Source organism: Crinia signifera, chromosome 6 (genome assembly GCF_055691185.1).
Source record: "Crinia signifera chromosome 6, ASM5569118v1, whole genome shotgun sequence".
NCBI lineage: Eukaryota > Metazoa > Chordata > Amphibia > Anura > Myobatrachidae > Crinia > Crinia signifera.
Genome location: NC_139222.1, coordinates 63655343 through 63679373, shown reverse-complemented (window position 1 = coordinate 63679373; position 24031 = coordinate 63655343). Strand labels below are relative to the sequence as shown.

The following is a 24031-nucleotide window of genomic DNA, read 5'->3' as shown; positions in this document are numbered from 1 at the left end:
AATAAAAAGAAAAAGTTTCCAATTTAAATAGCTAGAGAATCAAAACAATTTGCCAGTAATGTGAAAAAACCTACAGCACATGGTGTTCCCATGTGGTCTCCCACCCAAGTACTAACCAGACCCAACACTGCTTAGCTTCCAAGATCAGACAAGATTGGGCCTATCCAATGTGGTATGGCTGTAGGTGTGATACAGGCACTTTTTTGCCCTCTTCTACTTCTATCACCAGGTAAGCTAATAAAAAAGTTTCCTAACTGTATTGGCTTACTGAAAAAAATCATGTGTTGGTAATGTAAAAAGACCTACAGGACATGATATTAGCAGGGGGTCTTAAATTAAACTACTAAAGAGGCTCAACACTGTTTAGCTGCCAAAAGCAGTTGGAATTGTGCCTAAACAGTGTGGTAAGTCTTTAGGTGATGGCTATTGTGTCTGTTTGACCTCTTCCAAATGTCTGTGCTGGCAATAAAAAGAAAAAGTTTCCAATTTAAATAGCTAGAGAATAAAAACAATTTGCCAGTAATGTGAAAAAACCTACAGCACCTGGTGTTCCCATGTGGTCTCCCACCCAAGTACTAACAAGGTCCAACACTGCTTAGCTTCCAAGAACAGACGAGATTGGGCCTATCCAATGTGGTATGGCTGTAGGTGAAATACAGGCACTTTTTTGCCCTCTTCTACTTCTATCACCAGGTAAGCTAATAAAAAAGTTTGCTAACTGTATTGGCTTACTTAAAAAAAATCATGTGTTGGTAATGTAAAAAGACCTACAGGACATGATATTAGCAGGGGGTCTTAAATTAAACTACTAAAGAGCCTCAACACTGTTTAGCTGCCAAAAGCAGTTGGAATTGGGCCTAAACAGTGTGGTAAGTCTTTAGGTGATGGATATTGTGTCTGTTTTACCTCTTCCAAATGTCAGTGCTGGCAATAAAAAGAAAAAGTTTCCAATTTAAATAGCTAGAGAATAAAAACAATTTGCCAGTAATGTGAAAAAACCTACAGCACCTGGTGTTCCCATGTGGTCTCCCACCCAAGTACTAATCAGGCCCAACACTGCTTAGCTTCCAAGATCAGACGAGATTGGGCCTATCCAATGTGGTATGGCTGTAGGTGAGATACAGGCACTTTTTTGCCCTCTTCTACTTCTATCACCAGGTAAGCTAATAAAAAAGTTTCCTAACTGTATTGGCTTACTGAAAAAAATCATGTGTTGGTAATGTAAAAAGACCTACAGGACATGATATTAGCAGGGGGTCTTAAATTAAACTACTAAAGAGGCTCAACACTGTTTAGCTGCCAAAAGCAGTTGGAATTGAGCCTAAACAGTGTGGTAAGTCTTTTGGTGATGGCTATTGTGTCTGTTTGACCTCTTCCAAATGTCTGTGCTGGCAATAAAAAGAAAAAGTTTCCAATATAAATAGCTAGAGAATAAAAACAATTTGCCTGTAATGTGAAAAAACCTACAGCACCTGGTGTTCCCATGTGGTCTCCCACCCAATTACTAACCAGGCCCAACACTGCTTAGCTTCCAAGAACAGACGAGATTGGGCCTATCCAATGTGGTATGGCTGTAGGTGAAATACAGGCACTTTTTTGCCCTCTTCTACTTCTATCACCAGGTAAGCTAATAAAAAAGTTTGCTAACTGTATTGGCTTACTTAAAAAAAATCATGTGTTGGTAATGTAAAAAGACCTACAGGACATGATATTAGCAGGGGGTCTTAAATTAAACTACTAAAGAGCCTCAACACTGTTTAGCTGCCAAAAGCAGTTGGAATTGGGCCTAAACAGTGTGGTAAGTCTTTAGGTGATGGATATTGTGTCTGTTTTACCTCTTCCAAATGTCAGTGCTGGCAATAAAAAGAAAAAGTTTCCAATTTAAATAGCTAGAGAATAAAAACAATTTGCCAGTAATGTGAAAAAACCTACAGCACCTGGTGTTCCCATGTGGTCTCCCACCCAAGTACTAATCAGGCCCAACACTGCTTAGCTTCCAAGATCAGACGAGATTGGGCCTATCCAATGTGGTATGGCTGTAGGTGAGATACAGGCACTTTTTTGCCCTCTTCTACTTCTATCACCAGGTAAGCTAATACAAAAGTTTCCTAACTGTATTGGCTTACTGAAAAAAATCATGTGTTGGTAATGTAAAAAGACCTACAGGACATGATATTAGCAGGGGGTCTTAAATTAAACTACTAAAGAGGCTCAACACTGTTTAGCTGCCAAAAGCAGTTGGAATTGTGCCTAAACAGTGTGGTAAGTCTTTAGGTGATGGCTATTGTGTCTGTTTGACCTCTTCCAAATGTCTGTGCTGGCAATAAAAAGAAAAAGTTTCCAATTTAAATAGCTAGAGAATAAAAACAATTTGCCAGTAATGTGAAAAAACCTACAGCACCTGGTGTTCCCATGTGGTCTCCCACCCAAGTACTAACCAGGACGAACACTGCTTAGCTTCCAAGATCAGACGAGATTGGGCCTATCCAATGTGGTATGGCTGTAGGTGAGATACAGGCACTTTTTTGCCCTCTTCTACTTCTATCACCAGGTAAGCTAATAAAAAAAGTTTCCTAACTGTATTGGCTTACTTAAAAAAAATCATGTGTTGGTAATGTAAAAAGACCTACAGGACATGATATTAGCAGGGGGTCTTAAATTAAACTACTAAAGAGCCTCAACACTGTTTAGCTGCCAAAAGCAGTTGGAATTGGGCCTAAACAGTGTGGTAAGTCTTTAGGTGATGGATATTGTGTCTGTTTTACCTCTTCCAAATGTCAGTGCTGGCAATAAAAAGAAAAAGTTTCCAATTTAAATAGCTAGAGAATCAAAACAATTTGCCAGTAATGTGAAAAAACCTACAGCACATGGTGTTCCCATGTGGTCTCCCACCCAAGTACTAACCAGACCCAACACTGCTTAGCTTCCAAGATCAGACAAGATTGGGCCTATCCAATGTGGTATGGCTGTAGGTGTGATACAGGCACTTTTTTGCCCTCTTCTACTTCTATCACCAGGTAAGCTAATAAAAAAGTTTCCTAACTGTATTGGCTTACTGAAAAAAATCATGTGTTGGTAATGTAAAAAGACCTACAGGACATGATATTAGCAGGGGGTCTTAAATTAAACTACTAAAGAGGCTCAACACTGTTTAGCTGCCAAAAGCAGTTGGAATTGTGCCTAAACAGTGTGGTAAGTCTTTAGGTGATGGCTATTGTGTCTGTTTGACCTCTTCCAAATGTCTGTGCTGGCAATAAAAAGAAAAAGTTTCCAATTTAAATAGCTAGAGAATAAAAACAATTTGCCAGTAATGTGAAAAAACCTACAGCACCTGGTGTTCCCATGTGGTCTCCCACCCAAGTACTAACAAGGTCCAACACTGCTTAGCTTCCAAGAACAGACGAGATTGGGCCTATCCAATGTGGTATGGCTGTAGGTGAAATACAGGCACTTTTTTGCCCTCTTCTACTTCTATCACCAGGTAAGCTAATAAAAAAGTTTGCTAACTGTATTGGCTTACTTAAAAAAAATCATGTGTTGGTAATGTAAAAAGACCTACAGGACATGATATTAGCAGGGGGTCTTAAATTAAACTACTAAAGAGCCTCAACACTGTTTAGCTGCCAAAAGCAGTTGGAATTGGGCCTAAACAGTGTGGTAAGTCTTTAGGTGATGGATATTGTGTCTGTTTTACCTCTTCCAAATGTCAGTGCTGGCAATAAAAAGAAAAAGTTTCCAATTTAAATAGCTAGAGAATAAAAACAATTTGCCAGTAATGTGAAAAAACCTACAGCACCTGGTGTTCCCATGTGGTCTCCCACCCAAGTACTAATCAGGCCCAACACTGCTTAGCTTCCAAGATCAGACGAGATTGGGCCTATCCAATGTGGTATGGCTGTAGGTGAGATACAGGCACTTTTTTGCCCTCTTCTACTTCTATCACCAGGTAAGCTAATACAAAAGTTTCCTAACTGTATTGGCTTACTGAAAAAAATCATGTGTTGGTAATGTAAAAAGACCTACAGGACATGATATTAGCAGGGGGTCTTAAATTAAACTACTAAAGAGGCTCAACACTGTTTAGCTGCCAAAAGCAGTTGGAATTGTGCCTAAACAGTGTGGTAAGTCATTAGGTGATGGCTATTGTGTCTGTTTGACCTCTTCCAAATGTCTGTGCTGGCAATAAAAAGAAAAAGTTTCCAATTTAAATAGCTAGAGAATAAAAACAATTTGCCAGTAATGTGAAAAAACCTACAGCACCTGGTGTTCCCATGTGGTCTCCCACCCAAGTACTAACCAGGACGAACACTGCTTAGCTTCCAAGATCAGACGAGATTGGGCCTATCCAATGTGGTATGGCTGTAGGTGAGATACAGGCACTTTTTTGCCCTCTTCTACTTCTATCACCAGGTAAGCTAATAAAAAAAGTTTCCTAACTGTATTGGCTTACTTAAAAAAAATCATGTGTTGGTAATGTAAAAAGACCTACAGGACGTGATATTAGCAGGGGGTCTTAAATTAAACTACTAAAGAGCCTCAACACTGTTTAGCTGCCAAAAGCAGTTGGAATTGGGCCTAAACAGTGTGGTAAGTCTTTAGGTGATGGATATTGTGTCTGTTTTACCTCTTCCAAATGTCAGTGCTGGCAATAAAAAGAAAAAGTTTCCAATTTAAATAGCTAGAGAATCAAAACAATTTGCCAGTAATGTGAAAAAACCTACAGCACATGGTGTTCCCATGTGGTCTCCCACCCAAGTACTAACCAGACCCAACACTGCTTAGCTTCCAAGATCAGACAAGATTGGGCCTATCCAATGTGGTATGGCTGTAGGTGTGATACAGGCACTTTTTTGCCCTCTTCTACTTCTATCACCAGGTAAGCTAATAAAAAAGTTTCCTAACTGTATTGGCTTACTGAAAAAAATCATGTGTTGGTAATGTAAAAAGACCTACAGGACATGATATTAGCAGGGGGTCTTAAATTAAACTACTAAAGAGGCTCAACACTGTTTAGCTGCCAAAAGCAGTTGGAATTGTGCCTAAACAGTGTGGTAAGTCTTTAGGTGATGGCTATTGTGTCTGTTTGACCTCTTCCAAATGTCTGTGCTGGCAATAAAAAGAAAAAGTTTCCAATTTAAATAGCTAGAGAATAAAAACAATTTGCCAGTAATGTGAAAAAACCTACAGCACCTGGTGTTCCCATGTGGTCTCCCACCCAAGTACTAACCAGGACGAACACTGCTTAGCTTCCAAGATCAGACGAGATTGGGCCTATCCAATGTGGTATGGCTGTAGGTGAGATACAGGCACTTTTTTGCCCTCTTCTACTTCTATCACCAGGTAAGCTAATAAAAAAAGTTTCCTAACTGTATTGGCTTACTTAAAAAAAATCATGTGTTGGTAATGTAAAAAGACCTACAGGACATGATATTAGCAGGGGGTCTTAAATTAAACTACTAAAGAGCCTCAACACTGTTTAGCTGCCAAAAGCAGTTGGAATTGGGCCTAAACAGTGTGGTAAGTCTTTAGGTGATGGATATTGTGTCTGTTTTACCTCTTCCAAATGTCAGTGCTGGCAATAAAAAGAAAAAGTTTCCAATTTAAATAGCTAGAGAATCAAAACAATTTGCCAGTAATGTGAAAAAACCTACAGCACATGGTGTTCCCATGTGGTCTCCCACCCAAGTACTAACCAGACCCAACACTGCTTAGCTTCCAAGATCAGACAAGATTGGGCCTATCCAATGTGGTATGGCTGTAGGTGTGATACAGGCACTTTTTTGCCCTCTTCTACTTCTATCACCAGGTAAGCTAATAAAAAAGTTTCCTAACTGTATTGGCTTACTGAAAAAAATCATGTGTTGGTAATGTAAAAAGACCTACAGGACATGATATTAGCAGGGGGTCTTAAATTAAACTACTAAAGAGGCTCAACACTGTTTAGCTGCCAAAAGCAGTTGGAATTGTGCCTAAACAGTGTGGTAAGTCTTTAGGTGATGGCTATTGTGTCTGTTTGACCTCTTCCAAATGTCTGTGCTGGCAATAAAAAGAAAAAGTTTCCAATTTAAATAGCTAGAGAATAAAAACAATTTGCCAGTAATGTGAAAAAACCTACAGCACCTGGTGTTCCCATGTGGTCTCCCACCCAAGTACTAACAAGGTCCAACACTGCTTAGCTTCCAAGAACAGACGAGATTGGGCCTATCCAATGTGGTATGGCTGTAGGTGAAATACAGGCACTTTTTTGCCCTCTTCTACTTCTATCACCAGGTAAGCTAATAAAAAAGTTTGCTAACTGTATTGGCTTACTTAAAAAAAATCATGTGTTGGTAATGTAAAAAGACCTACAGGACATGATATTAGCAGGGGGTCTTAAATTAAACTACTAAAGAGCCTCAACACTGTTTAGCTGCCAAAAGCAGTTGGAATTGGGCCTAAACAGTGTGGTAAGTCTTTAGGTGATGGATATTGTGTCTGTTTTACCTCTTCCAAATGTCAGTGCTGGCAATAAAAAGAAAAAGTTTCCAATTTAAATAGCTAGAGAATAAAAACAATTTGCCAGTAATGTGAAAAAACCTACAGCACCTGGTGTTCCCATGTGGTCTCCCACCCAAGTACTAATCAGGCCCAACACTGCTTAGCTTCCAAGATCAGACGAGATTGGGCCTATCCAATGTGGTATGGCTGTAGGTGAGATACAGGCACTTTTTTGCCCTCTTCTACTTCTATCACCAGGTAAGCTAATACAAAAGTTTCCTAACTGTATTGGCTTACTGAAAAAAATCATGTGTTGGTAATGTAAAAAGACCTACAGGACATGATATTAGCAGGGGGTCTTAAATTAAACTACTAAAGAGGCTCAACACTGTTTAGCTGCCAAAAGCAGTTGGAATTGTGCCTAAACAGTGTGGTAAGTCATTAGGTGATGGCTATTGTGTCTGTTTGACCTCTTCCAAATGTCTGTGCTGGCAATAAAAAGAAAAAGTTTCCAATTTAAATAGCTAGAGAATAAAAACAATTTGCCAGTAATGTGAAAAAACCTACAGCACCTGGTGTTCCCATGTGGTCTCCCACCCAAGTACTAACCAGGACGAACACTGCTTAGCTTCCAAGATCAGACGAGATTGGGCCTATCCAATGTGGTATGGCTGTAGGTGAGATACAGGCACTTTTTTGCCCTCTTCTACTTCTATCACCAGGTAAGCTAATAAAAAAAGTTTCCTAACTGTATTGGCTTACTTAAAAAAAATCATGTGTTGGTAATGTAAAAAGACCTACAGGACGTGATATTAGCAGGGGGTCTTAAATTAAACTACTAAAGAGCCTCAACACTGTTTAGCTGCCAAAAGCAGTTGGAATTGGGCCTAAACAGTGTGGTAAGTCTTTAGGTGATGGATATTGTGTCTGTTTTACCTCTTCCAAATGTCAGTGCTGGCAATAAAAAGAAAAAGTTTCCAATTTAAATAGCTAGAGAATCAAAACAATTTGCCAGTAATGTGAAAAAACCTACAGCACATGGTGTTCCCATGTGGTCTCCCACCCAAGTACTAACCAGACCCAACACTGCTTAGCTTCCAAGATCAGACAAGATTGGGCCTATCCAATGTGGTATGGCTGTAGGTGTGATACAGGCACTTTTTTGCCCTCTTCTACTTCTATCACCAGGTAAGCTAATAAAAAAGTTTCCTAACTGTATTGGCTTACTGAAAAAAATCATGTGTTGGTAATGTAAAAAGACCTACAGGACATGATATTAGCAGGGGGTCTTAAATTAAACTACTAAAGAGGCTCAACACTGTTTAGCTGCCAAAAGCAGTTGGAATTGTGCCTAAACAGTGTGGTAAGTCTTTAGGTGATGGCTATTGTGTCTGTTTGACCTCTTCCAAATGTCTGTGCTGGCAATAAAAAGAAAAAGTTTCCAATTTAAATAGCTAGAGAATAAAAACAATTTGCCAGTAATGTGAAAAAACCTACAGCACCTGGTGTTCCCATGTGGTCTCCCACCCAAGTACTAACCAGGCCCAACACTGCTTAGCTTCCAAGATCAGACGAGATTGGGCCTATCCAATGTGGTATGGCTGTAGGTGAGATACAGGCACTTTTTTGCCCTCTTCTACTTCTATCACCAGGTAAGTTATAAAAAAGTTACCTAACTGTATTGGCTTACTGAAAAAAATCATGTGTTGGTAATGTAAAAAGACCTACAGGACATGATATTAGCAGGGGGTCTTAAATTAAACTACTAAAGAGGCTCAACACTGTTTAGCTGCCAAAAGCAGTTGGAATTGGGCCTAAACAGTGTGGTAAGTCTTTAGGTGATGGCTATTGTGTCTGTTTGACCTCTTCCAAATGTCTGTGCTGGCAATAAAAAGAAAAAGTTTCCAATTTAAATAGCTAGAGAATAAAAACAATTTGCCAGTAATGTGAAAAAACCTACAGCACCTGGTGTTCCCATGTGGTCTCCCACCCAAGTACTAACCAGGAACAATACTGCTTAGCTTCCAAGATCAGACGAGATTGGGCCTATCCAATGTGGTATGGCTGCAGGTGAGATACAGGCACTTGTTTGCCCTCTTCTACTTCTATCACCAGGTAAGCTAATAAAAAAGTTTCCTAACTGTATTGGCTTACTTAAAAAAAATCATGTGTTGGTAATGTAAAAAGACCTACAGGACATGATATTAGCAGGGGGTCTTAAATTAAACTACTAAAGAGCCTCAACACTGTTTAGCTGCCAAAAGCAGTTGGAATTGGGCCTAAACAGTGTGGTAAGTCTTTAGGTGATGGATATTGTGTCTGTTTTACCTCTTCCAAATGTCAGTGCTGGCAATAAAAAGAAAAAGTTTCCAATTTGAATAGCTAGAGAATAAAAACAATTTGCCAGTAATGTGAAAAAACCTACAGCACCTGGTGTTCCCATGTGGTCTCCCACCCAAGTACTAACCAGGACGAACACTGCTTAGCTTCCAAGATCAGACGAGATTGGGCCTATCCAATGTGGTATGGCTGTAGGTGAGATACAGGCACTTTTTTGCCCTCTTCTACTTCTATCACCAGGTAAGCTAATACAAAAGTTTCCTAACTGTATTGGCTTACTGAAAAAAATCATGTGTTGGTAATGTAAAAAGACCTACAGGACATGATATTAGCAGGGGGGTCTTAAATTAAACTACTAAAGAGGCTCAACACTGTTTAGCTGCCGAAAGCAGTTGGAATTGTGCCTAAACAGTGTGGTAAGTCTTTAGGTGATGGCTATTGTGTCTGTTTGAACTCTTCCAAATGTCTGTGCTGGCAATAAAAAGAAAAAGTTTCCAATCTAAATAGCTAGAGAATAAAAACAATTTGCCAGTAATGTGAAAAAACCTACAGCACCTGGTGTTCCCATGTGGTCTCCCACTCTAGTACTAACCAGGCCCAACACTGCTTAGCTTCCAAGATCAGACGAGATTGGGCCTATCCAATGTGGTATGGCTGTAGGTGAGATACAGGCACTTTTTTGCCCTCTTCTACTTCTATCACCAGGTAAGCTAATAAAAAAGTTTCCTAACTGTATTGGCTTACTGAAAAAAATCATGTGTTGGTAATGTAAAAAGACCTACAGGACATGATATTAGCAGGGGGTCTTAAATTAAACTACTAAAGAGGCTCAACACTGTTTAGCTGCCAAAAGCAGTTGGAATTGTGCCTAAACAGTGTGGTAAGTCTTTAGGTGATGGCTATTGTGTCTGTTTGACCTCTTCCAAATGTCTGTGCTGGCAATAAAAAGAAAACGTTTCCAATTTAAATAGCTAGAGAATAAAAACAATTTGCCAGTAATGTGAAAAAACCTACAGCACCTGGTGTTCCCATGTGGTCTCCCACCCAAGTACTAACCAGGCCCAACACTGCTTAGCTTCCAAGATCAGACGAGATTGGGCCTATCCAATGTGGTATGGCTGTAGGTGAGATACAGGCACTTTTTTGCCCTCTTTTACTTCTATCACCAGGTAAGTTATAAAAAAGTTACCTAACTGTATTGGCTTACTGAAAAAAATCATGTGTTGGTAATGTAAAAAGACCTACAGGACATGATTATATCAGGGGGTCTTAAATTAAACTACTAAATAGCCTCAACACTGTTTACCTGCCAAAAGCAGTTGGAATTGGGCCAAAACAGTGTGGTAAGTCTTTAGGTGATGGATATTGTGTCTGTTTTACCTCTTCCAAATGTCAGTGCTGGCAATAAAAAGAAAAAGTTTCCAATTTAAATAGCTAGAGAATAAAAACAATTTGCCAGTAATGTGAAAAAACCTACAGCACCTGGTGTTTCCATGTGGTCTCCCACCCAAGTACTAACCAGGCCCAACACTGCTTAGCTTTCAAGATCAGACTAGATTGGGCCTATCCAATGTGGTATGGCTGTAGGTGAGACACAGGCACTTTTTTGCCCTCTTCTACTTCTATCACCAGGTAAGCTAATACAAAAGTTTCCTAACTGTATTGGCTTACTGAAAAAAATCATGTGTTGGTAATGTAAAAAGACCTACAGGACATGATATTAGCAGGGGGTCTTAAATTAAACTACTAAAGAGGCTCAACACTGTTTAGCTGCCAAAAGCAGTTGGAATTGTGCCTAAACAGTGTGGTAAGTCTTTAGGTGATGGCTATTGTGTCTGTTTGACCTCTTCCAAATGTCTGTGCTGGCAATAAAAAGAAAAAGTTTCCAATTTAAATAGCTAGAGAATAAAAACAATTTGCCAGTAATGTGAAAAAACCTACAGCACCTGGTGTTCCCATGTGGTCTCCCACCCAAGTACTAACCAGGACGAACACTGCTTAGCTTCCAAGATCAGACGAGATTGGGCCTATCCAATGTGGTATGGCTGTAGGTGAGATACAGGCACTTTTTTGCCCTCTTCTACTTCTATCACCAGGTAAGCTAATAAAAAAAGTTTCCTAACTGTATTGGCTTACTTAAAAAAAATCATGTGTTGGTAATGTAAAAAGACCTACAGGACATGATATTAGCAGGGGGTCTTAAATTAAACTACTAAAGAGCCTCAACACTGTTTAGCTGCCAAAAGCAGTTGGAATTGGGCCTAAACAGTGTGGTAAGTCTTTAGGTGATGGATATTGTGTCTGTTTTACCTCTTCCAAATGTCAGTGCTGGCAATAAAAAGAAAAACTTTCCAATTTAAATAGCTAGAGAATCAAAACAATTTGCCAGTAATGTGAAAAAACCTACAGCACATGGTGTTCCCATGTGGTCTCCCACCCAAGTACTAACCAGACCCAACACTGCTTAGCTTCCAAGATCAGACAAGATTGGGCCTATCCAATGTGGTATGGCTGTAGGTGTGATACAGGCACTTTTTTGCCCTCTTCTACTTCTATCACCAGGTAAGCTAATAAAAAAGTTTCCTAACTGTATTGGCTTACTGAAAAAAATCATGTGTTGGTAATGTAAAAAGACCTACAGGACATGATATTAGCAGGGGGTCTTAAATTAAACTACTAAAGAGGCTCAACACTGTTTAGCTGCCAAAAGCAGTTGGAATTGTGCCTAAACAGTGTGGTAAGTCTTTAGGTGATGGCTATTGTGTCTGTTTGACCTCTTCCAAATGTCTGTGCTGGCAATAAAAAGAAAAAGTTTCCAATTTAAATAGCTAGAGAATAAAAACAATTTGCCAGTAATGTGAAAAAACCTACAGCACCTGGTGTTCCCATGTGGTCTCCCACCCAAGTACTAACCAGGCCCAACACTGCTTAGCTTCCAAGATCAGACGAGATTGGGCCTATCCAATGTGGTATGGCTGTAGGTGAGATACAGGCACTTTTTTGCCCTCTTCTACTTCTATCACCAGGTAAGTTATAAAAAAGTTACCTAACTGTATTGGCTTACTGAAAAAAATCATGTGTTGGTAATGTAAAAAGACCTACAGGACATGATATTAGCAGGGGGTCTTAAATTAAACTACTAAAGAGGCTCAACACTGTTTAGCTGCCAAAAGCAGTTGGAATTGGGCCTAAACAGTGTGGTAAGTCTTTAGGTGATGGCTATTGTGTCTGTTTGACCTCTTCCAAATGTCTGTGCTGGCAAAAAAAAGAAAAAGTTTCCAATTTAAATAGCTAGAGAATAAAAACAATTTGCCAGTAATGTGAAAAAACCTACAGCACCTGGTGTTCCCATGTGGTCTCCCACCCAAGTACTAACCAGGAACAATACTGCTTAGCTTCCAAGATCAGACGAGATTGGGCCTATCCAATGTGGTATGGCTGCAGGTGAGATACAGGCACTTGTTTGCCCTCTTCTACTTCTATCACCAGGTAAGCTAATAAAAAAGTTTCCTAACTGTATTGGCTTACTTAAAAAAAATCATGTGTTGGTAATGTAAAAAGACCTACAGGACATGATATTAGCAGGGGGTCTTAAATTAAACTACTAAAGAGCCTCAACACTGTTTAGCTGCCAAAAGCAGTTGGAATTGGGCCTAAACAGTGTGGTAAGTCTTTAGGTGATGGATATTGTGTCTGTTTTACCTCTTCCAAATGTCAGTGCTGGCAATAAAAAGAAAAAGTTTCCAATTTAAATAGCTAGAGAATAAAAACAATTTGCCAGTAATGTGAAAAAACCTACAGCACCTGGTGTTCCCATGTGGTCTCCCACCCAAGTACTAACCAGGACGAACACTGCTTAGCTTCCAAGATCAGACGAGATTGGGCCTATCCAATGTGGTATGGCTGTAGGTGAGATACAGGCACTTTTTTGCCCTCTTCTACTTCTATCACCAGGTAAGCTAATACAAAAGTTTCCTAACTGTATTGGCTTACTGAAAAAAATCATGTGTTGGTAATGTAAAAAGACCTACAGGACATGATATTAGCAGGGGGGTCTTAAATTAAACTACTAAAGAGGCTCAACACTGTTTAGCTGCCGAAAGCAGTTGGAATTGTGCCTAAACAGTGTGGTAAGTCTTTAGGTGATGGCTATTGTGTCTGTTTGAACTCTTCCAAATGTCTGTGCTGGCAATAAAAAGAAAAAGTTTCCAATCTAAATAGCTAGAGAATAAAAACAATTTGCCAGTAATGTGAAAAAACCTACAGCACCTGGTGTTCCCATGTGGTCTCCCACCCAAGTACTAACCAGGCCCAACACTGCTTAGCTTCCAAGATCAGACGAGATTGGGCCTATCCAATGTGGTATGGCTGTAGGTGAGATACAGGCACTTTTTTGCCCTCTTCTACTTCTATCACCAGGTAAGCTAATAAAAAAGTTTCCTAACTGTATTGGCTTACTGAAAAAAATCATGTGTTGGTAATGTAAAAAGACCTACAGGACATGATATTAGCAGGGGGTCTTAAATTAAACTACTAAAGAGGCTCAACACTGTTTAGCTGCCAAAAGCAGTTGGAATTGTGCCTAAACAGTGTGGTAAGTCTTTAGGTGATGGCTATTGTGTCTGTTTGACCTCTTCCAAATGTCTGTGCTGGCAATAAAAAGAAAAAGTTTCCAATTTAAATAGCTAGAGAATAAAAACAATTTGCCAGTAATGTGAAAAAACCTACAGCACCTGGTGTTCCCATGTGGTCTCCCACCCAAGTACTAACCAGGCCCAACACTGCTTAGCTTCCAAGATCAGACAAGATTGGGCCTATCCAATGTGGTATGGCTGTAGGTGAGATACAGGCACTTTTTTGCCCTCTTTTACTTCTATCACCAGGTAAGTTATAAAAAAGTTACCTAACTGTATTGGCTTACTGAAAAAAATCATGTGTTGGTAATGTAAGAAGACCTACAGGACATGATTATATCAGGGGGTCTTAAATTAAACTACTAAATAGCCTCAACACTGTTTACCTGCCAAAAGCAGTTGGAATTGGGCCTAAACAGTGTGGTAAGTCTTTAGGTGATGGATATTGTGTCTGTTTTACCTCTTCCAAATGTCAGTGCTGGCAATAAAAAGAAAAAGTTTCCAATTTAAATAGCTAGAGAATAAAAACAATTTGCCAGTAATGTGAAAAAACCTACAGCACCTGGTGTTCCCATGTGGTCTCCCACCCAAGTACTAACCAGGACGAACACTGCTTAGCTTCCAAGATCAGACGAGATTGGGCCTATCCAATGTGGTATGGCTGTAGGTGAGATACAGGCACTTTTTTGCCCTCTTCTACTTCTATCACCAGGTAAGCTAATACAAAAGTTTCCTAACTGTATTGGCTTACTGAAAAAAATCATGTGTTGGTAATGTAAAAAGACCTACAGGACATGATATTAGCAGGGGGGTCTTAAATTAAACTACTAAAGAGGCTCAACACTGTTTAGCTGCCGAAAGCAGTTGGAATTGTGCCTAAACAGTGTGGTAAGTCTTTAGGTGATGGCTATTGTGTCTGTTTGAACTCTTCCAAATGTCTGTGCTGGCAATAAAAAGAAAAAGTTTCCAATCTAAATAGCTAGAGAATAAAAACAATTTGCCAGTAATGTGAAAAAACCTACAGCACCTGGTGTTCCCATGTGGTCTCCCACCCAAGTACTAACCAGGCCCAACACTGCTTAGCTTCCAAGATCAGACGAGATTGGGCCTATCCAATGTGGTATGGCTGTAGGTGAGATACAGGCACTTTTTTGCCCTCTTCTACTTCTATCACCAGGTAAGCTAATAAAAAAGTTTCCTAACTGTATTGGCTTACTGAAAAAAATCATGTGTTGGTAATGTAAAAAGACCTACAGGACATGATATTAGCAGGGGGTCTTAAATTAAACTACTAAAGAGGCTCAACACTGTTTAGCTGCCAAAAGCAGTTGGAATTGTGCCTAAACAGTGTGGTAAGTCTTTAGGTGATGGCTATTGTGTCTGTTTGACCTCTTCCAAATGTCTGTGCTGGCAATAAAAAGAAAAAGTTTCCAATTTAAATAGCTAGAGAATAAAAACAATTTGCCAGTAATGTGAAAAAACCTACAGCACCTGGTGTTCCCATGTGGTCTCCCACCCAAGTACTAACCAGGCCCAACACTGCTTAGCTTCCAAGATCAGACAAGATTGGGCCTATCCAATGTGGTATGGCTGTAGGTGAGATACAGGCACTTTTTTGCCCTCTTTTACTTCTATCACCAGGTAAGTTATAAAAAAGTTACCTAACTGTATTGGCTTACTGAAAAAAATCATGTGTTGGTAATGTAAAAAGACCTACAGGACATGATTATATCAGGGGGTCTTAAATTAAACTACTAAATAGCCTCAACACTGTTTACCTGCCAAAAGCAGTTGGAATTGGGCCAAAACAGTGTGGTAAGTCTTTAGGTGATGGATATTGTGTCTGTTTTACCTCTTCCAAATGTCAGTGCTGGCAATAAAAAGAAAAAGTTTCCAATTTAAATAGCTAGAGAATAAAAACAATTTGCCAGTAATGTGAAAAAACCTACAGCACCTGGTGTTTCCATGTGGTCTCCCACCCAAGTACTAACCAGGCCCAACACTGCTTAGCTTCCTAGATCAGACTAGATTGGGCCTATCCAATGTGGTATGGCTGTAGGTGAGACACAGGCACTTTTTTGCCCTCTTCTACTTCTATCACCAGGTAAGCTAATACAAAAGTTTCCTAACTGTATTGGCTTACTGAAAAAAATCATGTGTTGGTAATGTAAAAAGACCTACAGGACATGATATTAGCAGGGGGTCTTAAATTAAACTACGAAAGAGGCTCAAAACTGTTTAGCTGCCAAAAGCAGTTGGAATTGGGCCAAAACAGTGTGGCAAGTCTTTAGGTGATGGCTATTGTGTCTGTTTGACCTCTTCCAAATGTCTGTGCTGGCAATAAAAAGAAAAAGTTTCCAATTTAAATAGCTAGAGAATAAAAATAATTTGCCAGTAATGTGAAAAAACCTACAGCACCTGGTGTTCCCATGTGGTCTCCCACCCAAGTACTAACCAGGCCCAACACTGCTTAGCTTCCAAGATCAGACGAGATTGGGCCTATCCAATGTGGTATGGCTGTAGTTGAGATACATGCACTTTTTTGCCCTCTTCTACTTCTATCACCAGGTAAGCTAATAAAAAAGTTTCCTAACTGTATTGGCTTACTTAAAAAAAATCATGTGTTGGTAATGTAAAAAGACCTACAGGACATGATATTAGCAGGGGGTCTTAAATTAAACTACTAAAGAGCCTCAACACTGTTTAGCTGCCAAAAGCAGTTGGAATTGGGCCTAAACAGTGTGGTAAGTCTTTAGGTGATGGATATTGTGTCTGTTTTACCTCTTCCAAATGTCAGTGCTGGCAATAAAAAGAAAAAGTTTCCAATTTAAATAGCTAGAGAATAAAAACAATTTGCCAGTAATGTGAAAAAACCTACAGCACCTGGTGTTCCCATGTGGTCTCCCACCCAAGTACTATCCAGGCCCAACACTGCTTAGCTTCCAAGATCAGACAAGATTGGGCCTATCCAATGTGGTATGGCTGTAGGTGAGATACAGGCACTTTTTTGCCCTCTTCTACTTCTATCACCAGGTAAGTTATAAAAAAGTTATCTAACTGTATTGGCTTACTGAAAAAAATCATGTGTTGGTAATGTAAAAAGACCTACAGGACATGATATTAGCAGGGGGTCTTAAATTAAACTACTAAAGAGGCTCAACACTGTTTAGCTGCCAAAAGCAGTTGGAATTGTGCCTAAACAGTGTGGTAAGTCTTTAGGTGATGGCTATTGTGTCTGTTTGACCTCTTCCAAATGTCTGTGCTGGCAATAAAAAGAAAAAGTTTCCAATTTAAATAGCTAGATAATAAAAACAATTTGCCAGTAATGTGAAAAAACCTACAGCACCTGGTGTTCCCATGTGGTCTCCCACCCAAGTGCTAACCAGGCCCAACACTGCTTAGCTTCCAAGATCAGACGAGATTGGGCCTATCCAATGTGGTATGGCTGTAGGTGAGATACATGCACTTTTTTGCCCTCTTCTACTTCTATCACCAGGTAAGTTATAAAAAAGTTACCTAACTGTATTGGCTTACTGAAAAAAATCATGTGTTGGTAATGTAAAAAGACCTACAGGACATGATATTATCAGGGGGTCTTAAATTAAACTACTAAATAGCCTCAACACTGTTTACCTGCAAAAAGCAGTTGGAATTGGGCCAAAACAGTGTGGTAAGTCTTTAGGTGATGGATATTGTGTCTGTTTTACCTCTTCCAAATGTCAGTGCTGGCAATAAAAAGAAAAAGTTTCCAATTTAAATAGCTAGAGAATAAAAACAATTTGCCAGTAATGTGAAAAAACCTACAGCACCTGGTGTATCCATGTGGTCTCCCACCCAAGTACTAACCAGGCCCAACACTGCTTAGCTTCCAAGATCAGACGAGATTGGGCCTAGCCAATGTGGTATGGCTGTAGGTGAGATACAGGCACTTTTTTGCCCTCTTCTACTTCTATCACCAGGTAAGCTAATAAAAAAGTTTCCTAACTGTATTGGCTTACTTAAAAAAAATCATGTGTTGGTAATGTAAAAAGACCTACAGGACATGATATTAGCAGGGGGTCTTAAATTAAACTACTAAAGAGCCTCAACACTGTTTAGCTGCCAAAAGCAGTTGGAATTGGGCCTAAACAGTGTGGTAAGTCTTTAGGTGATGGCTATTGTGTCTGTTTGACCTCTTCCAAATGTCTGTGCTGGCAATAAAAAGAAAAAGTTTCCAATTTAAATAGCTAGAGAATAAAAACAATTCGCCAGTAATGTGAAAAAACCTACAGCAAATGGTGTTCCCATGTGGTCTCCCACCCAAGTACTAACCAGGCCCAACACTGCTTAGATTCCAAGATCAGACGAGATTGGGCCTATCCAATATGGTATGGCTGTAGGTGAGATACAGGCACTTTTTTGCCCTCTTCTACTTCTATCACCAGGTAAGTTATAAAAAAGTTACATAACTGTATTGGCTTACTGAAAAAAATCATGTGTTGGTAATGTAAAAAGACCTACAGGACATGATATTATCAGGGGGTCTTAAATTAAACTACTAAATAGCCTCAACACTGTTTACCTGCCAAAAGCAGTTGGAATTGGGCCTAAACAGTGTGGTAAGTCTTTAGGTGATGGATATTGTGTCTGTTTTACCTCTTCCAAATGTCAGTGCTGCCAATAAAAAGAAAAAGTTTCCAATTTAAATAGCTAGAGAATAAAAACAATTTGCCAGTAATGTGAAAAAACCTACAGCACCTGGTGTTTCCATGTGGTCTCCCACTCAAGTACTAACCAGGCCCAACACTGCTTAGCTTCCAAGATTAGACGAGATTGGGCCTATCCAATGTGGTATGGCTGTAGGTAAGATACAGGCACTTTTTTGCCCTCTTCTACTTCTATCACCAGGTAAGCTAATAAAAAAGTTTCCTAAATGTATTGGCTTACTTCAAAAAAATCAAGTGTTGGTAATGTAAAAAGACCTATAGGACATGATATTAGCAGGGGGTCTTAAATTAAACTACTAAAGAGCCTCAACACTGTTTAGCTGCCAAAAGCAGTTGGAATTGGGCCTAAACAGTGTGGTAAGTCTTTAGGTGATGGATATTGTGTCTGTTTTACCTCTTCCAAATGTCAGTGCTGGCAATAAAAAGAAAAAGTTTCCAATTTAAATATCTAGAGAATAAAAACAATTTGCCAGTAATGTGAAAAAACCTACAGCACCTGGTGTTCCCATGTGGTCTCCCACCCAAGTACTATCCAGGCCCAACACTGCTTAGCTTTCAAGATCAGGCCTATCCAATGTGGTATGGCTGTAGGTGAGATACAGGTACTTTTTTGCCCTCTTCTACTTCTATCACCAGGTAAGCTAATACAAAAGTGTCCTAACTGTATTGGCTTACTGAAAAAAATCATGTGTTGGTAATGTAAAAAGACCTACAGGACATGATATTAGCAGGGGGTCTTAAATTAAACTACTAAAGAGGCTCAACACTGTTTAGCTGCCAAAAGCAGTTGGAATTGGGCCTAAACAGTGTGGTAAGTCTTTAGGTGATGGCTATTGTGTCTGTTTGACCTCTTCCAAATGTCTGTGCTGGCAATAAAAAGAAAAAGAAAAAGTTTCCAATTTAAATAGCTAAAGAATAAAAACAATTTGCCAGTAATGTGAAAAAACCTACAGCACCTGGTGTTCCCATGTGGTCTCCCACCCAAGTACTAACCAGGCCCAACACTGCTTAGCTTCCAAGATCAGACGAGATTGAGCCTATCCAATGTGGTATGGCTGTAGGTGAGTTAAATTCACTTTTTTGCCCTCTTCTACTTCTATCACCAGGTAAGCTAATACAAAAGTTTCCTAACTGTATTGGCTTACTGAAAAAAATCATGTGTTGGTAATGTAAAAAGACCTACAGGACATGATATTAGCAGGGGGTCTTAAATTAAACTACTAAAGAGGCTCAACACTGTTTAGCTGCCAAAAGCAGTTGGAATTGGGCCTAAACAGTGTGGTAAGTCTTTAGGTGATGGGTATTGTGTCTGTTTGACCTCTTCCAAATGTCTGTGCTGGCAATAAAAAGAAAAAGTTTCCAATTTAAATAGCTAGAGAATAAAAACAATTTGCCAGTAATGTGAAAAAACCTACAGCACCTGGTGTTCCCATGTGGTCTCCCACCCAAGTACTAACCAGGCCCAACACTGCTGAGCTTCCAAGATCAGACGAGAATGGGCCTATCAAATGTGGTATGGCTGTAGGTGAGATACAGGCACTTTTTTGCCCTCTTCTACTTCTATCACCAGGTAAGCTAATAAAAAAGTTTCCTAACTGTATTGGCTTACTTAAAAAAAATCATGTGTTGGTAATGTAAAAAGACCTACAGGACATGATATTAGCAGGGGGTCTTAAATTAAACTACTAAAGAGGCTCAACACTGTTTAGCTGCCAAAAGCAGTTGGAATTGGGCCTAAACAGTGTGGTAAGTCTTTAGGTGATGGCTATTGTGTCTGTTTGACCTCTTCCAAATGTCTGTACTGGCAATAAAAAGAAAAAGTTTCCAATTTAAATAGCTAGAGAATAAAAACAATTTGCCTGTAATGTGAAAAAACCTACAGCACCTGGTGTTCCCATGTGGTCTCCCACCCAAGTACTAACCAGGCCCAACACTGCTTAGCTTCCAAGATCAGTTGAGATTGGGCCTATCCAATGTGTTCCCATGTGGTCTCCCACCCAAGTACTAACCAGGCCCAACACTGCTTAGCTTCCAAGATCAGACGAGATTGGGCCTATCCAATGTGGTATGGCTGTAGGTGAGATACAGGCACTTTTTTGCCCTCTTCTACTTCTATCACCAGGTAAGCTAATAAAAAAGTTTCCTAACTGTATTGGCTTACTGAAAAAAATCATGTGTTGGTAATGTAAAAAGACCTACAGGACATGATATTAGCAGGGGGTCTTAAATTAAACTACTAAAGAGGCTCAACACTGTTTAGCTGCCAAAAGCAGTTGGAATTGGGCCTAAACAGTGTGGTAAGTCTTTAGGTGATGGCTATTGTGTCTGTTTGACCTCTTCCAAATGTCTGTACTGGCAATAAAAAGAAAAAGTTTCCAATATAAATAGCTAGAGAATAAAAACAATTTGCCTGTAATGTGAAAAAACCTACAGCACCTGGTGTTCCCATGTGGTCTCCCACCCAAGTACTAACCAGGCCCAACACTGCTTAGCTTCCAAGATCAGACAAGATTGGGCCTATCCAATGTGGTATGGCTGTAGGTGAGATACAGGCACTTTTTTGCCCTCTTCTACTTCTATCACCAGGTAATCTAATAAAAAAGTTTCCTAACTGTATTGGCTTACTGAAAAAAATCATGTGTTGGTAATGTAAAAAGACCTACAGGACATGATATTAGCAGGGGGTCTTAAATTAAACTACTAAAGAGGCTCAACACTGTTTAGCTGCCAAAAGCAGTTGGAATTGGGCCTAAACAGTGTGGTAAGTCTTTAGGTGATGGCTATTGTGTCTGTTTGACCTCTTCCAAATGTCTGTACTGGCAATAAAAAGAAAAAGTTTCCAATTTAAATAGCTAGAGAATAAAAACAATTTGCCTGTAATGTGAAAAAACCTACTGCACCTGGTGTTCCCATGTTGTCTCCCACCCAAGTACTAACCAGGCCCATCACTGCTTAGCTTCCAAGATCAGACGTGATTGGGCCTATACAATGTGGTATGGCTGTAGGTGAGATACAGGCACTTTTTTGTCCTCTTCTACTTCTATCACCAGGTAAGCTAATAAAAAAGTTTCCTAACTGTATTGGCTTACTGAAAAAAATCATGTGTTGGTAATGTAAAAAGACCTACAGGACATGATATTAGCAGGGGGTCTTAAATTAAACTACTAAAGAGGCTCAACACTGTATAGCTGCCAAAAGCAGTTGGAATTGGGCCTAAACAGTGTGGTAAGTCTTTAGGTGATGGCTATTGTGTCTGTTTGACCTCTTCCAAATGTCTGTACTGGCAATAAAAAGAAAAAGTTTCCAATTTAAATAGCTAGAGAATAAAAACAATTTGCCAGTAATGTGAAAAAACCTACAGCACCTGGTGTTCCCAGGTGGTCTCCCACCCAAGTACTAACCAGGCCCAACACTGCTTAGCTTCCAAGATCAGACGAGATTGGGCCTATCCAATGTGGTATGGCTGTAGGTGAGATACAGGCACTTTTTTGCCCTCTTCTACTTCTATCACCAGGTAAGCTAATAAAAAAGTTTCCTAACTGTATTGGCTTACTGAAAAAAATCATGTGTTGGTAATGTAAAAAGACCTACAGGACATGATATTAGCAGGGGGTCTTAAATTAAACTACTAAAGAGGCTCAACACTGTTTAGCTGCCAAAAGCAGTTGGAATTGGGCCTAAACAGTGTGGTAAGTCTTTAGGTGATGGCTATTGTGTCTGTTTGACCTCTTCCAAATGTCTGTACTGGCAATAAAAAGAAAAAGTTTCCAATTTAAATAGCTAGAGAATAAAAACAATTTGCCTGTAATGTGAAAAAACCTACTGCACCTGGTGTTCCCATGTTGTCTCCCACCCAAGTACTAACCAGGCCCATCACTGCTTAGCTTCCAAGATCAGACGTGATTGGGCCTATACAATGTGGTATGGCTGTAGGTGAGATACAGGCACTTTTTTGTCCTCTTCTACTTCTATCACCAGGTAAGCTAATAAAAAAGTTTCCTAACTGTATTGGCTTACTGAAAAAAATCATGTGTTGGTAATGTAAAAAGACCTACAGGACATGATATTAGCAGGGGGTCTTAAATTAAACTACTAAAGAGGCTCAACACTGTATAGCTGCCAAAAGCAGTTGGAATTGGGCCTAAACAGTGTGGTAAGTCTTTAGGTGATGGCTATTGTGTCTGTTTGACCTCTTCCAAATGTCTGTACTGGCAATAAAAAGAAAAAGTTTCCAATTTAAATAGCTAGAGAATAAAAACAATTTGCCTGTAATGTGAAAAAACCTACAGCACCTGGTGTTCCCATGTGGTCTCCCACCCAAGTACTAACCAGGCCCAACACTGCTTAGCTTCCAAGATCAGACGAGATTGGGCCTATCCAATGTGGTATGGCTGTAAGTGAGATACAGGCACTTTTTTGCCCTCTTCTACTTCTATCACCAGGTAAGCTAATAAAAAAGTTTCCTAACTGTATTGGCTTACTGAAAAAAATCATGTGTTGGTAATGTAAAAAGACCTACAGGACATGATATTAGCAGGGGGTCTTAAATTAAACTACTAAAGAGGCTCAACACTGTTTAGCTGCCAAAAGCAGTTGGAATTGGGCCTAAACAGTGTGGTAAGTCTTTAGGTGATGGCTATTGTGTCTGTTTGACCTCTTCCAAATGTCTGTACTGGCAATAAAAAGAAAAAGTTTCCAATATAAATAGCTAGAGAATAAAAACAATTTGCCTGTAATGTGAAAAAACCTACAGCACCTGGTGTTCCCATGTGGTCTCCCACCCAAGTACTAACCAGGCCCAACACTGCTTAGCTTCCAAGATCAGACGAGATTGGGCCTATCCAATGTGGTATGGCTGTAGGTGAGACACAGGCACTTTTTTGCCCTCTTCTACTTCTATCACCAGGTAATCTAATAAAAAAGTTTCCTAACTGTATTGGCTTACTGAAAAAAATCATGTGTTGGTAATGTAAAAAGACCTACAGGACATGATATTAGCAGGGGGTCTTAAATTAAACTACTAAAGAGGCTCAACACTGTTTAGCTGCCAAAAGCAGTTGGAATTGGGCCTAAACAGTGTGGTAAGTCTTTAGGTGATGGCTATTGTGTCTGTTTGACCTCTTCCAAATGTCTGTACTGGCAATAAAAAGAAAAAGTTTTCAATTTAAATAGCTAGAGAATAAAAACAATTTGCCTGTAATGTGAAAAAACCTACTGCACCTGGTGTTCCCATGTGGTCTCCCACCCAAGTACTAACCAGGCCCATCACTGCTTAGCTTCCAAGATCAGATGTGATTGGGCCTATCCAATGTGGTATGGCTGTAGGTGAGATACAGGCACTTTTTTGTCCTCTTCTACTTCTATCACCAGGTAAGCTAATAAAAAAGTTTCCTAACTGTATTGGCTTACTGAAAAAAATCATGTGTTGGTAATGTAAAAAGACCTACAGGACATGATATTAGCAGGGGGTCTTAAATTAAACTACTAAAGAGGCTCAACACTGTTTAGCTGCCAAAAGCAGTTGGAATTGGGCCTAAACAGTGTGGTAAGTCTTTAGGTGATGGCTATTGTGTCTGTTTGACCTCTTCCAAATGTCTGTACTGGCAATAAAAAGAAAAAGTTTCCAATTTAAATAGCTAGAGAATAAAAACAATTTGCCAGTAATGTGAAAAAACCTACAGCACCTGGTGTTCCCAGGTGGTCTCCCACCCAAGTACTAACCAGGCCCAACACTGCTTAGCTTCCAAGATCAGACGAGATTGGGCCTATCCAATGTGGTATGGCTGTAAGTGAGATACAGGCACTTTTTTGCCCTCTTCTACTTCTATCACCAGGTAAGCTAATAAAAAAGTTTCCTAACTGTATTGGCTTACT

At 39.7% G+C, this 24031-nt stretch overlaps 22 non-coding genes and 29 pseudogenes across 22 annotated transcripts; all 51 read right to left on the bottom strand.

Annotated features, from left to right (window-relative positions):
- Nucleotides 1-67: 67 nt before the first annotated feature.
- LOC146011132 (5S ribosomal RNA) lies at nt 68-186 on the bottom strand (annotated as a pseudogene).
- A 345-nt stretch (nt 187-531) lies between these two features.
- LOC146011040 (5S ribosomal RNA) lies at nt 532-650 on the bottom strand (annotated as a pseudogene).
- A 346-nt stretch (nt 651-996) lies between these two features.
- LOC146014065 (5S ribosomal RNA) lies at nt 997-1115 on the bottom strand. Its single transcript, XR_014447023.1, has one exon. It is a non-coding gene; the product is annotated as a 5S ribosomal RNA (ribosomal RNA).
- Nucleotides 1116-1460: 345 nt separating this feature from the next.
- LOC146010452 (5S ribosomal RNA) lies at nt 1461-1579 on the bottom strand (annotated as a pseudogene).
- A 346-nt stretch (nt 1580-1925) lies between these two features.
- Nucleotides 1926-2044, bottom strand: LOC146014064 (5S ribosomal RNA). The gene has a single exon (XR_014447022.1). It is a non-coding gene; the product is annotated as a 5S ribosomal RNA (ribosomal RNA).
- A 345-nt stretch (nt 2045-2389) lies between these two features.
- LOC146010806 (5S ribosomal RNA) lies at nt 2390-2508 on the bottom strand (annotated as a pseudogene).
- Nucleotides 2509-2855: 347 nt separating this feature from the next.
- LOC146011131 (5S ribosomal RNA) lies at nt 2856-2974 on the bottom strand (annotated as a pseudogene).
- A 345-nt stretch (nt 2975-3319) lies between these two features.
- Nucleotides 3320-3438, bottom strand: LOC146011039 (5S ribosomal RNA; annotated as a pseudogene).
- A 346-nt stretch (nt 3439-3784) lies between these two features.
- On the bottom strand, nt 3785-3903 carry LOC146014063 (5S ribosomal RNA). Its single transcript, XR_014447021.1, has one exon. It is a non-coding gene; the product is annotated as a 5S ribosomal RNA (ribosomal RNA).
- Nucleotides 3904-4248: 345 nt separating this feature from the next.
- On the bottom strand, nt 4249-4367 carry LOC146010805 (5S ribosomal RNA; annotated as a pseudogene).
- Nucleotides 4368-4714: 347 nt separating this feature from the next.
- Nucleotides 4715-4833, bottom strand: LOC146011130 (5S ribosomal RNA; annotated as a pseudogene).
- Nucleotides 4834-5178: 345 nt separating this feature from the next.
- LOC146010802 (5S ribosomal RNA) lies at nt 5179-5297 on the bottom strand (annotated as a pseudogene).
- Nucleotides 5298-5644: 347 nt separating this feature from the next.
- Nucleotides 5645-5763, bottom strand: LOC146011128 (5S ribosomal RNA; annotated as a pseudogene).
- A 345-nt stretch (nt 5764-6108) lies between these two features.
- LOC146011038 (5S ribosomal RNA) lies at nt 6109-6227 on the bottom strand (annotated as a pseudogene).
- Nucleotides 6228-6573: 346 nt separating this feature from the next.
- On the bottom strand, nt 6574-6692 carry LOC146014061 (5S ribosomal RNA). Its single transcript, XR_014447019.1, has one exon. It is a non-coding gene; the product is annotated as a 5S ribosomal RNA (ribosomal RNA).
- Nucleotides 6693-7037: 345 nt separating this feature from the next.
- Nucleotides 7038-7156, bottom strand: LOC146010801 (5S ribosomal RNA; annotated as a pseudogene).
- A 347-nt stretch (nt 7157-7503) lies between these two features.
- Nucleotides 7504-7622, bottom strand: LOC146011127 (5S ribosomal RNA; annotated as a pseudogene).
- Nucleotides 7623-7967: 345 nt separating this feature from the next.
- On the bottom strand, nt 7968-8086 carry LOC146013827 (5S ribosomal RNA). Its single transcript, XR_014446795.1, has one exon. It is a non-coding gene; the product is annotated as a 5S ribosomal RNA (ribosomal RNA).
- Nucleotides 8087-8430: 344 nt separating this feature from the next.
- On the bottom strand, nt 8431-8549 carry LOC146011366 (5S ribosomal RNA; annotated as a pseudogene).
- A 346-nt stretch (nt 8550-8895) lies between these two features.
- Nucleotides 8896-9014, bottom strand: LOC146010800 (5S ribosomal RNA; annotated as a pseudogene).
- Nucleotides 9015-9360: 346 nt separating this feature from the next.
- LOC146014130 (5S ribosomal RNA) lies at nt 9361-9479 on the bottom strand. The gene has a single exon (XR_014447085.1). It is a non-coding gene; the product is annotated as a 5S ribosomal RNA (ribosomal RNA).
- Nucleotides 9480-9824: 345 nt separating this feature from the next.
- LOC146013826 (5S ribosomal RNA) lies at nt 9825-9943 on the bottom strand. Its single transcript, XR_014446794.1, has one exon. It is a non-coding gene; the product is annotated as a 5S ribosomal RNA (ribosomal RNA).
- Nucleotides 9944-10287: 344 nt separating this feature from the next.
- Nucleotides 10288-10406, bottom strand: LOC146011083 (5S ribosomal RNA; annotated as a pseudogene).
- Nucleotides 10407-10751: 345 nt separating this feature from the next.
- LOC146010799 (5S ribosomal RNA) lies at nt 10752-10870 on the bottom strand (annotated as a pseudogene).
- Nucleotides 10871-11217: 347 nt separating this feature from the next.
- On the bottom strand, nt 11218-11336 carry LOC146011126 (5S ribosomal RNA; annotated as a pseudogene).
- Nucleotides 11337-11681: 345 nt separating this feature from the next.
- LOC146013825 (5S ribosomal RNA) lies at nt 11682-11800 on the bottom strand. Its single transcript, XR_014446793.1, has one exon. It is a non-coding gene; the product is annotated as a 5S ribosomal RNA (ribosomal RNA).
- A 344-nt stretch (nt 11801-12144) lies between these two features.
- On the bottom strand, nt 12145-12263 carry LOC146011365 (5S ribosomal RNA; annotated as a pseudogene).
- A 346-nt stretch (nt 12264-12609) lies between these two features.
- Nucleotides 12610-12728, bottom strand: LOC146010798 (5S ribosomal RNA; annotated as a pseudogene).
- A 346-nt stretch (nt 12729-13074) lies between these two features.
- On the bottom strand, nt 13075-13193 carry LOC146013824 (5S ribosomal RNA). The gene has a single exon (XR_014446792.1). It is a non-coding gene; the product is annotated as a 5S ribosomal RNA (ribosomal RNA).
- Nucleotides 13194-13538: 345 nt separating this feature from the next.
- LOC146015942 (5S ribosomal RNA) lies at nt 13539-13657 on the bottom strand. Its single transcript, XR_014448849.1, has one exon. It is a non-coding gene; the product is annotated as a 5S ribosomal RNA (ribosomal RNA).
- Nucleotides 13658-14001: 344 nt separating this feature from the next.
- Nucleotides 14002-14120, bottom strand: LOC146010797 (5S ribosomal RNA; annotated as a pseudogene).
- Nucleotides 14121-14466: 346 nt separating this feature from the next.
- LOC146013823 (5S ribosomal RNA) lies at nt 14467-14585 on the bottom strand. The gene has a single exon (XR_014446791.1). It is a non-coding gene; the product is annotated as a 5S ribosomal RNA (ribosomal RNA).
- A 345-nt stretch (nt 14586-14930) lies between these two features.
- Nucleotides 14931-15049, bottom strand: LOC146015941 (5S ribosomal RNA). The gene has a single exon (XR_014448848.1). It is a non-coding gene; the product is annotated as a 5S ribosomal RNA (ribosomal RNA).
- Nucleotides 15050-15393: 344 nt separating this feature from the next.
- LOC146011247 (5S ribosomal RNA) lies at nt 15394-15512 on the bottom strand (annotated as a pseudogene).
- Nucleotides 15513-15857: 345 nt separating this feature from the next.
- Nucleotides 15858-15976, bottom strand: LOC146015232 (5S ribosomal RNA). Its single transcript, XR_014448160.1, has one exon. It is a non-coding gene; the product is annotated as a 5S ribosomal RNA (ribosomal RNA).
- Nucleotides 15977-16322: 346 nt separating this feature from the next.
- LOC146016168 (5S ribosomal RNA) lies at nt 16323-16441 on the bottom strand. The gene has a single exon (XR_014449065.1). It is a non-coding gene; the product is annotated as a 5S ribosomal RNA (ribosomal RNA).
- Nucleotides 16442-16785: 344 nt separating this feature from the next.
- On the bottom strand, nt 16786-16904 carry LOC146016856 (5S ribosomal RNA). Its single transcript, XR_014449738.1, has one exon. It is a non-coding gene; the product is annotated as a 5S ribosomal RNA (ribosomal RNA).
- Nucleotides 16905-17248: 344 nt separating this feature from the next.
- On the bottom strand, nt 17249-17367 carry LOC146010762 (5S ribosomal RNA; annotated as a pseudogene).
- Nucleotides 17368-17713: 346 nt separating this feature from the next.
- LOC146011035 (5S ribosomal RNA) lies at nt 17714-17832 on the bottom strand (annotated as a pseudogene).
- A 344-nt stretch (nt 17833-18176) lies between these two features.
- On the bottom strand, nt 18177-18295 carry LOC146010935 (5S ribosomal RNA; annotated as a pseudogene).
- A 346-nt stretch (nt 18296-18641) lies between these two features.
- On the bottom strand, nt 18642-18750 carry LOC146011591 (5S ribosomal RNA; annotated as a pseudogene).
- Nucleotides 18751-19101: 351 nt separating this feature from the next.
- LOC146014689 (5S ribosomal RNA) lies at nt 19102-19220 on the bottom strand. Its single transcript, XR_014447635.1, has one exon. It is a non-coding gene; the product is annotated as a 5S ribosomal RNA (ribosomal RNA).
- A 345-nt stretch (nt 19221-19565) lies between these two features.
- Nucleotides 19566-19684, bottom strand: LOC146011098 (5S ribosomal RNA; annotated as a pseudogene).
- An 897-nt stretch (nt 19685-20581) lies between these two features.
- LOC146015940 (5S ribosomal RNA) lies at nt 20582-20700 on the bottom strand. The gene has a single exon (XR_014448847.1). It is a non-coding gene; the product is annotated as a 5S ribosomal RNA (ribosomal RNA).
- A 345-nt stretch (nt 20701-21045) lies between these two features.
- On the bottom strand, nt 21046-21164 carry LOC146011327 (5S ribosomal RNA; annotated as a pseudogene).
- Nucleotides 21165-21509: 345 nt separating this feature from the next.
- On the bottom strand, nt 21510-21628 carry LOC146016629 (5S ribosomal RNA). Its single transcript, XR_014449513.1, has one exon. It is a non-coding gene; the product is annotated as a 5S ribosomal RNA (ribosomal RNA).
- A 345-nt stretch (nt 21629-21973) lies between these two features.
- On the bottom strand, nt 21974-22092 carry LOC146011326 (5S ribosomal RNA; annotated as a pseudogene).
- A 345-nt stretch (nt 22093-22437) lies between these two features.
- Nucleotides 22438-22556, bottom strand: LOC146014371 (5S ribosomal RNA). The gene has a single exon (XR_014447323.1). It is a non-coding gene; the product is annotated as a 5S ribosomal RNA (ribosomal RNA).
- Nucleotides 22557-22901: 345 nt separating this feature from the next.
- Nucleotides 22902-23020, bottom strand: LOC146013822 (5S ribosomal RNA). Its single transcript, XR_014446789.1, has one exon. It is a non-coding gene; the product is annotated as a 5S ribosomal RNA (ribosomal RNA).
- A 345-nt stretch (nt 23021-23365) lies between these two features.
- Nucleotides 23366-23484, bottom strand: LOC146016753 (5S ribosomal RNA). The gene has a single exon (XR_014449633.1). It is a non-coding gene; the product is annotated as a 5S ribosomal RNA (ribosomal RNA).
- Nucleotides 23485-23829: 345 nt separating this feature from the next.
- On the bottom strand, nt 23830-23948 carry LOC146014100 (5S ribosomal RNA). Its single transcript, XR_014447056.1, has one exon. It is a non-coding gene; the product is annotated as a 5S ribosomal RNA (ribosomal RNA).
- Nucleotides 23949-24031: the final 83 nt, after the last annotated feature.